Source organism: Eublepharis macularius, chromosome 2 (assembly GCF_028583425.1).
Source record: "Eublepharis macularius isolate TG4126 chromosome 2, MPM_Emac_v1.0, whole genome shotgun sequence".
In the NCBI taxonomy this organism is placed as follows: domain Eukaryota; kingdom Metazoa; phylum Chordata; class Lepidosauria; order Squamata; family Eublepharidae; genus Eublepharis; species Eublepharis macularius.
In genome coordinates, this window is record NC_072791.1 from 203,608,015 (window position 1) to 203,625,162 (window position 17,148).

General features: G+C 41.5%; 1 protein-coding gene across 1 annotated transcript in view; it reads left to right on the top strand.

The window, feature by feature from the left end:
- Window positions 1-1,644: 1,644 nt before the first annotated feature.
- OSBPL6 (oxysterol binding protein like 6) overlaps window positions 1,645-17,148 on the top strand; it is a 148,435-nt gene continuing 132,931 nt past the window's right edge. Inside the window, exon 1 of the mRNA XM_054970881.1 lies at window positions 1,645-1,734. The gene's annotated coding sequence lies outside the window, so the exon portion shown is untranslated. The remainder of the gene's footprint in view (window positions 1,735-17,148) is intronic.

A 17,148-nucleotide genomic window follows, 5' to 3' on the forward strand; every position in this document is an offset into this window, starting at 1 on the left:
ACCATCCTTGGAGCACATTGTGCTGATTCTTTCGGTGAGCATTCCCGCTATTTAAGTGCTGACTCTAGCAGCCACTTAGTTTAGGGTTGCCAAATCAAACATTTCCAATATAACATGCATTTAGAGCCATTATTAGAGCAGAAAACCACACACATGCTATTAAGTATTGAGATTTCAGCTCAAAGGAACATCTTGAGGACTAGAAGCAAACAGACAACAAATGCTCAACAGGAGCCAAAATATATACACACAGACCACGCCCTCATGTCAACCAACAACCAATAGGAACTTGAAGACGGAATCCCTAAAGTAATTTATTTACAGTGCTGTGATTGGACTTTATTGCACAGCGTGGATTGGATGCAGCCAGCAGGAAAACAGCCAATGGCAAAGAGGACTTCAGGAACCTTGGCTCAGACAGAAGCTAGGCCAGCACATAACAGGTGCCTTGTCAAAAATATTGACATAGTACCAGTTTGTACCATAGTACCAGTTTGTGATATATATATATATATATATATATATATATATAGTCTACATACTCCCCAGTAAGGTTGCCAGCTCCAGGTTAGGGAATTCCTGGAGAATTTGGGGGCAGGGTATGGAGAAGGTGAGATTGGGGAGGGGATAATTCCATAGAGTCCACCCTCAAAAGCAGCCATTTTCTCCAGGGGAACTTCTCTCTGTGGCCTGGAGATCAGTTGTAATTCCAGGGTACTTTCAGACACCACTTGCAGGTTGGCAACCCTACCCCCAAGCTAACCTGGCATCTACCTTACTGGCTTTTAAGCACCCAGTAAAAATATTTCTCTTCACCCAGGCTTTTTAGATAACCCTTTGGCCATTTTTTGTATTTTAACCTCTTTATGGCCTGTTTGGAAAGCGGAGCAACGTTCACTGATTACTATTATTTTGTCGTGTTGAGAATTTCATCATAATTTTATTAATTTTTTAAAAATTAACTGCATTTTTAATTTTCACTGTCCTGTGCAATTTTTTTAGACGCAGGATCAAAATCTTTTAAATAAATAAAAATATTACTACATATAATACATACATACATGAGCACGCAGAAAATAAATTTTGAAGGCTAACCATTAAAAAAAATTGAATTCCAGTTTTAAGCTTTTATGGACCAGAGCCAAATCTTCATTTGAAGTGGTTCACCAAAACTTATGCTGGAATTATATATTTTTAAAAATCGCTTCATCAGATTAAAATAATAACGCGTGTGTGTATGTATAAAAAGATGTGTGCCAATACATTAAAATAGGTCTTTGGGGAAAGCGACCGTTCCAAAAGGAAGGGCCAAAGTGCTTTCTCTCTCTTTTTTATATGGAGGGGAGATTTTGACTCGAGCTTCTTTTTGCAGGCGCAGTCGGGAGGGCGGGTGTCGCTGGGCATCTTCTCGGCGGGGAGCGAGAGGGCCCGGAGCGCGGCGGCCGCCTCCTCTCGCCCCCTCGCCGGCTTCTGAGGGGGAATGACTTGGCACTGAATCCCACTCCGCCGGGCTTCCGGGTCTTGGCACAGCCCGGTCCGCCTTCTGCGCGCAGCGAGGGAGGAGCGCCCGGGAGCCGTCGAGGGCAGGCGAGACCGCACAGCCAGCCAGCCGCCGACGCCACATTCTTCCCTTCTAAGGCAGCGGGAGGAGGAGCCGCCGCCGCTGCTCGGGCTGCTGCTCATCCCTCTCCGGCGCCCGCATCCTCCTGCTGCAGCGCGCCCGGGGGGAGGCAGGTAGGTGTCCTTCTCTGCGCGCCCGGGCGGCACCTTGGCGCGCTCGCCTTGGCGCCGTCCTCTCCTTCCGCGCCGCGTTTGAGGCGAGTGGCTGGGGAGGGGGACGGGGCGCCTGAGTCGGGAGAAGGCGGGGAGGATGCAGCAGCTGCAGCCGCCCGCTTCTCTGCACTTCCAGCCTCTGTCACAGCGCCCGCCGGTTGCCGCTGGCGAGGGCAGCGCCGAGGCTCGCCACAGAAGGCACCCGGTAAGGAGCCCCCCAAAGTTGCCCGGCGTCGGGGGGGGGGTGAGTGCTGCAATGGACGCCTGCACGGGGCGCAAGCGACAATGGCTGCGTGTCGCCTGGCTGGGACAAAACTGCGCCCAGGCCACGGAAATGCATCTCTTCCCTGGGACAGATGGGTCATGCGAGGCCCTTGGCTGCATCCCCAAGGCGCATAATTCGGCTGTAGATGCATGCATGGGCGAGTAAGAGAGGCATGCCCGTGTTGGGGAGCACATTTTGCTGAGTTAAGGATGTCTTTCTGTCTTTATGCATATGTGTGTGTGTGTGTGTGTGTGTGTGTGGTGGGAGTCCTGTGTGGCTCTTCTGTACATACTGACACAGGCACGCCTGGTATTTCCCCTCTAAGGTTGCACAATCATACATGTCAGTTGGGCATTCCCAAACTAGTGCTAGTAATAAACGCTGTCCAAAGGATACCGCTTTGCTCACCTATTTTGTTTCGGAGAGAGGCATGTTATTGTAAACCAAGCGTTATCTGCATTTCTTAACTCTCTATAAAATGAATAATGGTGCCAAAAGGGATTGTTGTGCGTGTGTGGGCTTTGCAGTCAAAATGTGTGTTTTCCTGCATAGCACCAGGCAGCCTCTTTCTGCATTAACTATGTCATCAGAAAACCCTGGGCCTGGGAAGTGATGCCTTTCTCCATGTAATGATAAAAAGGAGCTGTGTGTGCATGCTTAAAAAGTTGTAATCTGATGCTGATACTGTGCTGTGATAAACCTCCAGATGAAGCTTAAACACCCAGAACTGGTATTAGAGCATGACGTTATATAACTTAACTTGGTGGAAATGCAATGAAAATGCTTTGAAACCGATTGGAAAGCTTATTTTTTCCTCTCTGTAAGAAAAAAAAATCAGGATATTTCCCACTCCCCAGTTTTATTCTTTTAGTTTAATTTGAATGTCTTTTGATTTGCAGGGAATGAATTGTATCTTTAAGTTGGAATGCTGATTACCATTAAAGTATCTATTTTTGACTTCTCCGCTAGATTTCACAAATGCATTGGTGCTTATCTTTAATTTGCTGGCAGTGATGTGAAACACTATTAATTTTTTAGATTGTTAAAAATAAAGCTTTAAGAGTCTCATCCTTGCCAGACTGCTGGCATGCAGCATAGTGATCTCAAATGCTTCCTTTCCTTTAATTTCATTTGCCAATTAAATTGTCATAGTGCCACTTAACACTGTTGGTCTGTTGACTAATAAGCATTCTACATGACTCTTAACAAACAGTAAATAAAGCAAGAAGATCTCATTTGTACTCCACAGTGAAAGAGATTTCCAAGGTCGAACAGCAAACTGCAGTGTAACTCTTACATTTTACTATTAACAGTAAGGAAATGTGACTAAGCCTCGTCAGAGGCAATGTCCGCACAGACCTCTTTGAATAGAGTCCAAAAATAATTATATATAACTTATCTGCCACATATTTCCTAAGATACTGTCACTGTTAAAAGTGTGAGATATTTGTTAATTTGCCTATTAAATACAACCTGAAGTAAGAGAATCATGGTAGCACCAAGATTTCACTGTATGATTAATAGACTTGTTCTCTAACTAGCAGGATGTTACCGGCTCAAAGATTAAGCCATTTCTTCAGAATATAGTCCTTTTTGGATTGGACTGAAAATAGTTCTCTTATATAACAACTGTCCTTTGCTCATATATCCATGCTTACCCTAATTTGACTGTAGTTTTGTCTAAATAATATGACCTTGACTTTCAGAGTTTATGTTGTGAGATAATGGAATTAAATAAAATGACATTGCCTGAAATGGTTTTTAGTTCTTTTCGAGATAAATTGAGGCAAACATTCATTATCAGTTTGCCTCAGAATCCCAAGTACATTTGTCTGGATGTATGGGTTGTCCATAGCACTTGGATAGGAGACCACAAGGAAGTCCGGGGATGCTGCGCAGAGGCAGGCAATGGCAAACCACAACTGTTCCGTCTTCTCTTGCTTTGAAAACCCCGTGGGGTTGCCATAAGTCAACTGCTTCTTGTTGGCACTTTACACACACACATCCCATTAACATCAGTGGTGGTTAAAAATTCAGAAAAGCTCCTACATTACCAGAGCAACTCTTAAGTAGAGTTACTTCTTTCTTAGACCATGGCCTTAGAAGCTCTGTTTAGGATTGTAATGTTCATTCGCTGAGGGGAATATGACTGAAAAATACGTAATTGTCCAAGCAAGTCCTTTTCTATCCCACTGTAAAATTAACTAGATCTCACTGTAGGATTTAGCAATAGCTAATGTGATGTAGTGGTCTAAGTGTCAGACTAGGGCCATTTCCGCACGGCTTACCTTGTTCTGGAAAACAGCAAAATCTCGCAAGAAGACGTGATAACAGCGTCTTCTCGCGAGATTTCGCACGAGATTTCGCTGTTTTCCGGAACAAGGTAAGCCGTGTCGAAACGGCCTAGGATCTGGGAGACCCTGATTCAAATCCCCATTCTGCCATGGAAGCTTGCTGGGTAATCCTGTGACAGTCACACCCTCTCAGGATAAAATGGGAGGAGAGGCAAATAGTATTGTAAGCCCCTTTGGGTCTCCACTGGGGAGAAAAGCTGTTTATAAATATCTAAGTAAATAATGTGGTGAATATTCCTGCCTCTTCTCTGTATCAGTAGGTGTAGTTGGTAGGATGTTGGTGCTGGCTGTGGGATGTATAACAAGAGCTTGCTGTGAGTGGGGAGGAGAACTTGTTCTAGGGAGGCCATTTGAGTGGTATTACCATAAAGACCATAAAGTTTAGCTTTTCCTAACTTAAGTAAATATACTTAGTGTTATAGATTGAGGTTTGAAGGAAAGGTCATCAGGAGGTCTGAGCTGTGATACCTCCAATATGGAGATGATAACCAGCTCTACTTTTCTTTTCCTCTAATTTCAAGGATTCCGTTGATGTTTTGAACCAGTGCTTGGAGTCAGTAGTGGGCTGGAAGAGGGTGAACAAGCTGAAACTGAGTCCTGGTTCTCTGCTTTCGTATAAAGGCAGACCAGGAATTTGAGATGTCTCCTGTCTTGGACAAGGTTATACTTCCTTTAAAAAGCCAGGTTTGCAGCTTGGGAGTGCTGCTCAACACGGCACAGCACAGGTGGCTGTGGTGGTTTGTAGTGCTTTGCCGAGCTTTGGTCGATGCATCAGCTGTACCTTTTCCTGGTTCTTTCAGATCTAGCCACAGTGATCCATGTCTTAGTTACATCTAGACTGGACTACTGCAATGTGCTCTACTTGGGGCTACCCTTGAAGAGTGTTTGGAGTCTGCAGAATGCTATGGCTAGACTGTTGGTTGGGGGTCAGCTATCAGGATCATATGACCCCGATATTATAGCAATTACACTGGCTACCAGTCCATTCCGGAGCACAATTCAAGGTGTTCATTTTGGCCTTTAAAGCCCTATATGGCTTGGAACTGGAGTATCTGAAGGACCATTTTCTCCCATATGTTCCTGCCCAGGAATTAGGAACACAGGGAGAGGTCCTCCTGATTGTCCCATCAGCTAAAGAAGCTCACCGGGGCCATTACTACACATTGTTAACATCACACAACACTCTTGGAACGGTGGCATCTTCATGGTGCGATTTCTGATGTCACCGTTCAGTGATGTCAGAAATTGTGCCATGAAAACGCTAGCATTCTGTGAGCGTTGTGCAATGTTGCACAATGTTAACCAAGTGTGAAAACAGCCCTTGTGGATGCACGAGGGAGGGCTTTTTTGGTGGCAGCCCCACAATAATGGAACAGCATCGCTACCTGGCCTCCTCACTGCTGATTTTCAGGATGCCGCTGAAGACTTTAAAATTTAGGCCTGCTTTTAACTAACTTTTAAAAATGTTTATTGACAGTCCTAAACTGTGTTTTTAAACTTTGTTTGATGCATTTTATGAACGTTATTTTATTTATATGGTTAGCCACCTTGTTCCTGCAAGGTAGAAAAGTGAGTAATAAATGTTTTAAACAAATAAATAATGGCTTCAATGCGACATATAGACTGTAACCTTGTCATTTTGCATTTCTATTCTCTTTTGGTATCAGTGGGATTACCTGTGCATGTGGTGGTATTAAAATTAAAGCTGTAGCACTCCAAAAAACTCTTACAACATGTGCAAGTCATAAGCCTTTCCAATACACATATATGGAATGAGATATCCAGATATGTGGTTTCCTATGTCTACATTACGTAGATACAGCTGTCGTTGAAATTGTCTTCAACCTGAAGTTACAGTCTTTGCTCAGTGACCTCTATTTTCTTTGCCTGGCTCTTTGAATATATTTTCATTTTATGTGCTTATGGCTTCTGCTTTTCCCTTCTTGAGCATCTTATGAATTTACGGACTTTTATCCGTAAGTCAACAGTAAGTCTGTAAATTCATAAGATATGGTAGGAAATGTCAATCTCTTGTTGCTTTCTCAGTGATTAGAACTTGTCTTCATCATTATGTTGGAAGGTTCCATAGTGTATGTTCCAGTCTTCTCATTTTGCTTCAGTTTTGTCCCTCTGAAAGATGAAAAATTTAAGAATTGATTCTCCCAATCTTTCAGTGTATACTTCTTTTAACAGAAGCCTGTGCTGCTTTATCCAGTTAATTAGAGTTGTCTAATTTTTCAGTGGTATCATTGGTTACACTTGTTGAAAGAGGGTGTGAATGTTACTTTGATCGCATAATGGACGGCTTCCTTCAGCTGTAAATGCAAGTATTGATCTGTTTATTTGCAGTAGCCAAAGGTCAGATGCAATATTCTCCATGTTAAATATTTTGTAAACTGTATGCCCCGAATGCTGATATAGGCAAGATGTGCCAGTCACATAGCATGACATATTCTTAAATTTGTCTCATGAGTCTTGTACAGTAAAACAGTGAATATACTTATTCTGTTTCTTTAACAGTGGGAGGTTTTGTTCTAACAAATGCTATCCTGTAAGTGAGTAGCAAATTGGATAATTCTGCAAAGGTGTACTGAATTATTGACAGCATGTATTGAATGACAAATTAGAGCTAGAATACAGTTAGAAAATCTAGTGAGAATGAGAGTGTATATTATGCCAAATAAGCAACAGAAGTGAAATTGAGATAAATTTCAACTACAATATGAATTGAAAGTCCAAGGTAGTCTTTGTAGGAGCAAGCTACAATTTAACAGTAAGAATGAGCGAGACAGTGATGGCTGTTTGGGAATGGCAGTAGACAGCAAGGATCCTGATATGGGAAACAAGGTACATGTGTCAACATGTCCATACTAGAAACCTTCAAGCCAAGCTGGGGGAGCTGGCGTGCTTGGTGTTAAATATCATAGATATAGTAGATATTTCAGAAAAGCGATAGGATGGGGAAAATCAGTAAGATACAGTTATCCCTGGATATAAATTCTATAGGCAGGATGTGGAATGATACGAGCTCAAGATGGCGAAGAGAATAAGGAAGGAGACAAAACTAGAAAATATTATAATAATAGATGACTTCAACTACTCTCACATTGACTGACTGAATGAGCTCATGTCATGCCATAGAGACAAGATTTCTGGGGAGCATAAAGGATTGTGCTTTGAAACAGAAGTGATCATGGAGTCAACTAGGAAGAGGCGATGGTGGACTTGGTTCTGAAGAGATCTCTTGCACAGGTGTGAGATGTTGTACCAAATGGAAACAGTGACCGTGAGGTTATGGATATTGATTGTTTTTAGGAGCCTCCCTACTGGTCTCCCGCCGGGGGGGGGCAACATGGTCATCTGCCCCCCTATAAACACAGTCACCAGATTATTATTATAAATGATGGCCCCACCCCACCCCTTCTGTTCTGTTCTGCTTTGTTTATATTATGATTGGGGAAATTGGAGGGGGCCCGCCATCTGAAATGCTTTTATATGTATTTATGGTGTTCTTTGGTTTTTAATTGTATTATATGTTTTGATGCTTTTGAGCATTTTACTGTAACCCGCCCTAAGCCCGTTTGTGGTGTGGGCGGGCTAGAAATCGAATGAATAAATAAATAAATAAATATTAAGTTCATCATTTATATTAATAAAAAGTTTTTTTTCCAAAGTCCAAAATGATAACATTTGTTTTCAAATGAGAGAACTTCAAGGACTAGTTAAAAGAAAGCTGACTAGTTAAAAGAAAGCTGAAAGGGAGACTCAAAAGACTCATATTTCTCCAAGATGCTTCGGAGCTATTTAAAATAATGTTAGTTGAAGCTTAGATAGAATGCATATGTCAAATGAGGAAAGATACTACCAAATCTAAAAGAATCTTAGTATGGCTAATGACCCAAGAAACTAGGCAAGGCAAGAAGGCTTCCTTTAAAAAAGTGAACAAGAAGGAGCATAGGGTCTGGCATAACAAGTCTAAATTGATGATGAGACAAGCAGAAAGAGAATTTGAAGAGCAAATTGCTAAATACTAAGACAGGCAAACATTTCTTCAAATATATCAGAAACAGTAAATCGGCCAGGGACACAGTTGGGCCATTGCACAACAGAAGAGTAACAGGGTTGCTTAAGAAAGATGTAGAAATGGCAGAGAAACAGAAAGCATTTGTTGCATCTGTTTTTAGCATGGGAAGTATGAAGGGGATGCCCACATCTGAGCGTCTCATTTCAGGAAAGGTGTCTGAAGAATTGAGATGAACTGAGGTGACAACAGATAAAGTTCTAAGACTAATAGACAAATTTAAAACCAGTCTGTGGGTCAAAATGACATGCAGTCAAGAGTTCTTAAAGAACTCAGGTGTGAAATAGTTGATCTTCTAGCTGGTGGCTTGGACCCACTGGTGTGTTTCCACATGGGGAAGGATGTATACTTCTGGAACATGCATTTCTCATCTCCCCGCTCATGTTGCAGCTGAAAATGTGACGCTGAAAATGGTGAGCCCCAGAAGCGACGGGGGGGGGGGAATGGGGGATTAGGCCACAGCAGAAGGGGAGACGTGAGAAAGTCATGCGTGCAGAAATACTTAATTTGATCCAAGCCAGTATATGTAACTTGTCATTAAAATTGCCCTCCCTACCAAAGGTCTAGAAAGTAGCAACACCAGGAATTACTGGCCAGTTCGCTTAACATCTAACTGGGTAAATTGGTAGAAACTGTTGTTAAAGATAGAATTATTAAACACATGTAGGATCCAGTTCTGCTGAGAGAAACTTCATATGGCTTCTGCAACCTTTTGGAGTTCTTTGAGAAGGTTATCAAGCATGAGGAAATGGATGATTTGGTTGCCATTATATGAGAGGATGTCCTCTTATTGATAAAAAGTGGTTAAACAGGAAGCAGAGGGTAGAAATAAATAGACAGCTCTCTTAATGGAGGGAATTAAGCAACGGAGTCCCACAAGGAGTGGTATTTAGAGTGCAATTTAGTTTTGTTTCATAGTGATCTGGAATGACGTATGAGCCGTGTAGGACCAAGTTTGCAGATGACTAAGCGATTTAGGATGGTGGAAACCAAAGTGAATTGTTAAGAGCTCCAGTAGCAGTTCTCCTGAAGGAGTGAGCGAGCATAAAAATGGCATGGCAAATGAACTTCATTGCAAGTAAGCACACGGTGATGTGCATTGGCACAAAAATTTTTAACTTTAAATATATTGAGGGGATCTGAACTGACTGAGGCCGAGACTAAAAGATCTTGTGGTTGTGGCAGCAATGACAGGACCTTGTTAAGGATTATTAGGAATAAACTGAACATGAAATGCGCATTATTATAATGCCCTTGAGTAGGTCTATGTTGCTGCTGCATTAGGCATACTGTATATAGTTCTGGTTGCTGTACCTCAAAAAAGATATTGTAGAGCTAGGAGAAGTACAGAAGAGGGACAAGCAAGATGGTTAAGTACCATTCTTATGAGGCTTAAGAGTCTGGGGCTTTTCACTTTAGAAAGACAACAATTAGGGAAATCTTGTTGGTCTATAAGGTACTACTGGACTCTAATCTTGCTCTTCTACTCAACATGTAATTAAATTGTGAAACTCACTGCCAATGGATGTAGTGATAGCCATTTAACATAGTTGGTTTGAAAAGGAGTTAGATTCATGGAGCTGTTCAGTAGCTGCTAGTCATTGTTGTTGTCATCATCATTACATCTAATTCTCAACATGGCCAGATCTGTGGTTACATAAATCCAGAGACTGGAGCCGTGAACAGATAAGGCAGATATTTCTACAAACTTGAAAAAGCCTCAGGTTTACAGAAAAATCTGAAATCTAAAAAAAAAAGGTTTTTTTTTTAACCTTCCAAAATTATGGAAGCAATGCCTATAGCTTTAAGAACAAATGTCCTCAGTGACCATTTCCAGGCAACCACAACCAGTGTTACAGTCTTCAAGCCTTGGTTTCATTCAGGAAGAGGCAGGGCGAGGGAGCATGGCCTTTTCTGGGGCTGCTTTAACCTTTGAGGGAGAACTCATTGGCTCCAGGCCTGGTAGCAACTACGGGGTGGCTTGCTACCACTCAGCTTGCCTAAGTCATCCAGGCTAAGCTGCTTGCTACCATTCAACAGCAACCACCCCATGAAAGCCAGTGGAGTGTAGTGGGTACAGTTTCAGAACAGGATCTAGGAGACTCAGGTTTGAATCCCCACTCTGGTATGAAAGTTCATTGGGTTACCTTGGACCAGTTACACAGTCTCGGCCTAACTTACCTCACAGAATTGTTGTGAGGATAAAATGGAGGAAGGAGAATGATGTAAGCTACATTTGCTCCCCATTGTTGTATAAATGAAGTGAATAAATATCAATATAGCCAAAGATGGGGGACAGTTAAAAGGAGGTAGTATGATGATGTGAAGGAGAGAAAGAAGCAGAGAAAGGTGAGAATAAGGGGTTACTAGAAGGTAGGAAAGAAGAAATAGCATGGGGAGGGGGATACAGGGGAAAGTGAGGTGCCTCCCACAACTAAGCCATAAGTGGGTAGAGGTTGCCTGGGGGCGGAAAGCTGAAGATGGGGAGGCAGATAAAGGTAGATTTCCTATTTGTTGGGAAGAAGAGAAGGAAGCAGAAAAAGGGGAATGGCTATAGGGGCTGCCAGGAAAAGGAAAGAGGAAATAGTTGTGGAGGGTTTAATGAGATGTCCCCCTTCAAGTCGTCATGGATCTCCTACTTGTGATAACTAAAGAGAACTTCCATGTCTAGAAACAGCAAATCTCTGAATATTTATGCTAGGATGCAACGTTACACCTCTGTGCCCTTTTTGCTGGAAATTGGTTGGCCACTCTGTGAAATGGGATGCCAACTGGTTTGATTCAGTGCACCTCCTATGTTCTTAAAAACATGCCTTGTTTGATGAGAATAGTCTTGAGTAGAATAAAATGTAAGGGTTTTTTTAAAAAATCAGTGTAATTAGCAATTTCAGAACGACAATTGTGTGATTTTCAATACGTGAACCAAATCCAGCAGAATAAGCTATTTACCAGGGGTCATTTCGTAGAAAAAGAGCGGGCAGAACTCAATAGCATAACTCATTAGCATATGCCATGTCCTTTGACATTACCGGAAGTGTGTCATTAGCATAACTGATTTGCATATGCCACACCCCCTGACATCTATCCTGGCTGTTTTGGACCAAATCCTGGCCATTCAGGGCTGAAATTGGGCCCAAAATGGCAAAAAGGGGCTGAAAATGGCTGACAAGGGGCCTGAAATGGTCAGGATCTGGCCGCTGCTGAGTGGGAGAGTGATTCACCACCCATCAGAGGCCCAATCTGGGCCGTTTTGACCCCAATCCAGGCTGAAACAGGCCCAAAATGGCCGAGAGTCAGGTGGGAGGAGCCGCCTGACATGTGACCTCTTTGGAGAACTGCCGGAACTGCGTTCCTGTGCGTTCCCTCTCAAAATGAGCCCTGCTATTTACTATATATCCAAGTTCTTGGAGGACTGATGCAGTCAAACTTCCTACTGCCTGAGAATTCCTTCCACATAGACTTATTTGCTGCGTAGTGTTTCTGGGGCATGTTCAGTGGGTAATGGTGTCTCAGTTGATGCTAATTAACAGTGCAGTTCTCAGCAGAGTTACAGCTTTCTAAAATCATTGGCCTTAGAAGGGTGTAGCTCTTTTTAGGATTGCACTGTGAATGTTGCTTCATATGAATTGAGAAGATGGCACACAAGGCAGTGCTTGGCAGGCTGGGTATTGCACAGATACATTTGTGTTTGGGGCATCTTGTTTACTATTGCCAGTTTTTTCACTGTGGAACCTTGATAGGTTTCCATGGAAATTCAGGATTTCGAATAATCAAATTTGAGTATCATTTGGGATAAAGCAAGGCAGGGGCACAGTGGTTCTGTCCGACTCAGAGTTTCTTATTCTGTTAATCTCTTGCTGTGCCTCTTCAGCAAGGACCACAAACTCTGCTCCTTCTTAGTTTGGGCAGCTTTTTTGTGAATGGATGTTCAGCCCTTGGGAAGAGGAGATTAGTGGAAACTATTAATACCTTTTTTGCTGATACTTGAGAAGCAATTGAGAGGGTAACTCTTGTATGGCTTTGCCCTGGCACATGGGAAACCTAGCGAATACATATGCATTTACCATCTGTGGTTTAAAAGCCTGTAGAATAAACAAAATAACTGAGATATTAGGAAGGCAAGTTTGTATACGCCAGGAAGGAATGGGTATTATTGATTATGGCTAATGATCTTTTTATGAATAGGACCACAGTATTATAACAACTGCTAATATTTGGAATAAATAGGAAGCTGTTGTCTGAGATCCAAACGAGATGCGACAGTGTCCTTGTGGCCACTGCCATTTTAAAGTAATTTTGAAAATGCACTCTTGTCTCCTTACGCCTTTTCAAGTGCAGAAACAGCTTCAAGTGTGTATATGTGGCCATTTCAGCACTTGATACGATGTGGGAGGGATAACAAGAGCACCTTATCCTCTCTCTTGCAGCATTTTAAAATGACTTTTAAAAGGTAGCAGCCAGAAGAATGCTGGCCCATCATATCTAGTTGGCCATCAATTGGTGGGGGTTTCCTGAGATTTGGCTACTACATTTGAAATTTGTGCTAGGTTGCACCTCGACCAAGAGGAGAATGTTTGATATCTTATACACTTACAAGAGCTTTGGATTGACTTCTCCTAGAATGTAAGGCTTTTTGTTTTGGAATTTCAGAAGTCTGACTTACTGCTCATAGAAATAATTGTCTAGTAAAAAAGAATACTTAATTGGCCAAACTGTGCTAGATCCACAAGAAACATCTGAGACAGCTTTATTCCCTTGACTGAGTGTTGTTAAAATGCTTTAACTTAAGTGAATTAAACAATTTGAATGTAATCACATCTCTCCAAAATGATATAAAAATGAAATTTCTCAGATCAAAAGATATAGCATCATGAAGATCAGGGTTAGAACCTTTTGAGCTTCTAAAGTAATTGTTCATTTTCCCCTGTTCGTTAAGTATAAGTGTTCATACCTTTTGTGTATTCACAGTTCTCATGAATAAAACCATCAGCCCTTATTAAGAGATGGCATGTGGCATGGACTTGAACCATTTATTTATTTGTGAATATTTTGCATGATTGGAAAAAAGGGAATAACTCTTTGGTTCCAGTTTTAAAATATTTGTTATTAAAGAAAAGTCACTATTAGCAAACAATTGCTGACCAGTATTATATTGGCAAACAAATGCTAACCTATATTATAATCATCAGTAGTTTTGCTGTATGAGCATCAAAGATCAGAGCTAACTTTAAAAGATTTTCAATACGATTTTAAACTAGAGACGTTACAACATAATTTGCATGTTTGTATTTGATAGCTGACTAATAGGATGTTACTATTGTGTAAAAACAATTTTAAATATATATATATATATGGTAAGTAAATAATTCAGTAGTTCCTTTTGTTTAAAGAAGTAGGACATCTAGTCAAACTTTTGAGTTCTGCTGATTTCTAGCGGGAGAGCTTAGCAGGAATACTTCATGAAATTGCAGCATTCAAATTCCTTCTGTTAGAACATGAGCTGCGTTCCTCAGTGAAGACAGAATATTGGATAGGACGGACTAGTGCCGTGTTGAATTTTGGTGCGGTTTGATTTTTGATGTGAAAGTTGCCATTTTGAGGAGTAGAGAAAAGCATTGATAATCTCTACTTTTTCTTAAATTTGCTCCAGGTGGACCTCCTAAGTGGGTTCCCTGCTTCCAGGCACTGACCAGGCCCGGTTAGCTTCATCAAGGTTGCTACATCACATGCTCTCAGACAAAACCCGGTTACGGTTTTTTAAAATGAGTTCTGGTCAAATGCATGGTTTTCTGCTTGGACAAAGGAACACTTCTGCGAGTATTCATATCTGTTAGTGCACCTGTCAAACAACACAATGGAAACAGACCTTTACATTGTACAGAACAAGAGAGAAATGACATGTGAGGATAGTCATATTTCTCTCGGATGGCTGCTACTATTTCGATCAATATATACAATCAGAACTTGGTTTACAGCACCCTGTGTTTACAGCATGCCAAGTGTGTTAAAGATGAATTGTGGCAGTCATTGTGTAACATTTAGCGAGGGGAGGGCAGTTTGGTCCATAGGATGATTTTCAGTAACATTTCATCATGCGTTGCTGCTGTAATCCAGGCACAACGGCAACCCTTCGATCTCAGTGGTTAAGAGCATGGGACTCTAATCTGGAAAGCCGGGTTTGATTCCCCACTCCTCCACTTGAAGCCAGCTGGGTGACCTTGGGCTAGTCACAGCTGTCCGGAGCTCTCTCAGCCCCACCCACCTCACAGGGTGTTTGTCGTGGGGATAATAATAACATACTTTGTAGACAGTTCTGAGTGGGCATTAAGTTGTACTGAAGGGCGGTATATAAATTGAATGTTGTTGTTGTTGTTATAACAATACAATCAGTTTTTTGGGATTGAGACTGTGTCCGCTATGCCAAGCATGTCATCTTAAATTCACCGTTTGTGTATTTTTTTAAAAAAATTAAAAACATGTTTGTGTGTAAATCTAGTTTTCTAGCAGCAGCCACAATTAATACCAGTTAACTTTCCTCTGAACTAGTATAGTCAACTCACTTGATTATTATCAGAATGCTAGACCTGATGATGATAAATTCAAGCTTGTAATCTTTTTTCCCTGTAAAGAATTTTTTTTTGTCCTGTTGGGACATAAATGCTAATTAATTATTAATTGAAATGTACTGAAATAGTAACTCTTCTATAAGGGCAGGAATTTATGACAAGTCTTTTGAGGCCTTCAATATTTTATCAGTATGAGGTAAATTTTATTTCTGGTGTTTATAAAGTTAAGCTTTGCCCTGTACACCAAAGATAGGATCTTTTTGTTCAAGCACTCTTATCTGCTCAGTACGAATTTCGTGAATATAATTGAATAATTTCCTGTGCATTCAGAAAGTAGAAGTCCAGTGAATGTTAACTACCAACTGATGTCACCATGGCAAATATTATAACTGCTGCTTGTGCTTTGGAAATACAGATGACCTGTGTTTAGCGGAGAACAGACATTCAGAAAACATTCCTGTATTTGCAGCCTACACTTGTTATTTTGTTTTCCTGTCATGTTATAATTCACATTAATTATTATTTCCTCCCATATCACAGCTTTTAAAAATTTACTGAAGAGTTTATGTGAATTTACAGTGCAATCTGTTTGGGATTTCACTGTCAGAAACCTGTTTAGATTGAACTAATGCCATGAGGAGCCCTATAATTATTTAACTTTGTATTCTGGGTAATTAAGAATGGCAGAGAGCCATCTTTTAAGGATTCTTTTAATTTATTTTTTTCCTTGTGTTGAGGGCTGACTTTCAATAGATCTCAGTGAGGGAGCTGCTCTGCTATATATGAAACCCCAGCCCAGAATCAGGTCCTCTATGAAATGATTTAGCGCTGGGTGCCCCACGAATTTGCGCTTCACTGCAGGTGAGAGGTGGCCCCCTTCCAGCTGCGCTCTGCTCCTGAGACAGACAGCTGTCCGCACCAGGCTTGTTTAAGGAATATGTGTCTCTGGTGGCAGACCTGTGATAGAAACTTTATTTTGAATTTTAGAAGGCTAGCAAAAACATCCATTTTGCCAGATGTTTAGTGTTGGCCAGTGCTGTTCCGCATTTTGTCCGGTTTGATTATTTCAGATTGGTTTTCATGTTTCATTTGTATACATTTTTATTGAGCTTTGTTAATAAACCACCAGCTGTGTTGCTGTACCCTGCTCTGAGCACTTTATTAAGCAGACAAGCAGTTTATAAAGAGCAAATAAATACTGTGTTAGATAGGCCATGAGTCTTCTGTCTCTTCAGACTCCAAATTTAGTTTTGTGTACGGATAAGCAAACCAGGGCTCATTCAAAGTATTTTGTCATCCCAAGCAAGGTACAACTATACACTTGTGGGCCTGCGCCACTGCCAGCTTGGACCCAGCCAGTGGTAGGACAGACCCTGGAGGGGTCTTCCCATGCCACTACTGATGGCTAGGAGTGAACAGAGACCCCCTGTGGTACATTGGGGGCCTTCTTATTCTGCTGCCCCAAGCACTGGCTTACAGGCAAACAACCCAGGGTTCTGTCTACCTAACTGTGTTGGTTTTTGAAACTGGCATGCAGATACTACGTTTGCCCATTTTTCTTTGCCAACATCTTTAATTTTACATTCACATTTACAGTTGACTTTTTTTGTTTTGTTTTTTTTTGCTGTCTAAAAGTAGGTTCAGGCTAATTAGAAAGAAAACAGCTTCTCAGTCTGTACTGTTGTAAAACACAGAATATAAACAAAGTAAGAAATACCGCATTATTTGTAGGTGGATTGTTGTAAAGTAGATTTGATTTTTTTTTCCAGGCAGATAATTTAAATGGGGGATGGAGGAGGAGGTTGAGCTGTGTACATCTGGAACACGCGCAACGTAGCCTTCCTATTCTTGCTGTGCAACGTGAACTGCTGCACTGTGAGGCAGAATGTGCCTGTTGTTTCTAGATATATAGATATGTTTAATTTTTCTCCATGTGTGCCCAAAGCAATATATATAATATAGACTGACAGAGCAGTCCCTCAGTGGAATAGGCTTCCTCGGGCAGTGATGAATTCTCCTTCTTTGGAAGTTTTTCAGCAGAGGCTAGATGGCCATCTGACAGCAATGCTGATCCTGTGAACCTAGACAGATCATGAGAGGGAGGGCAGG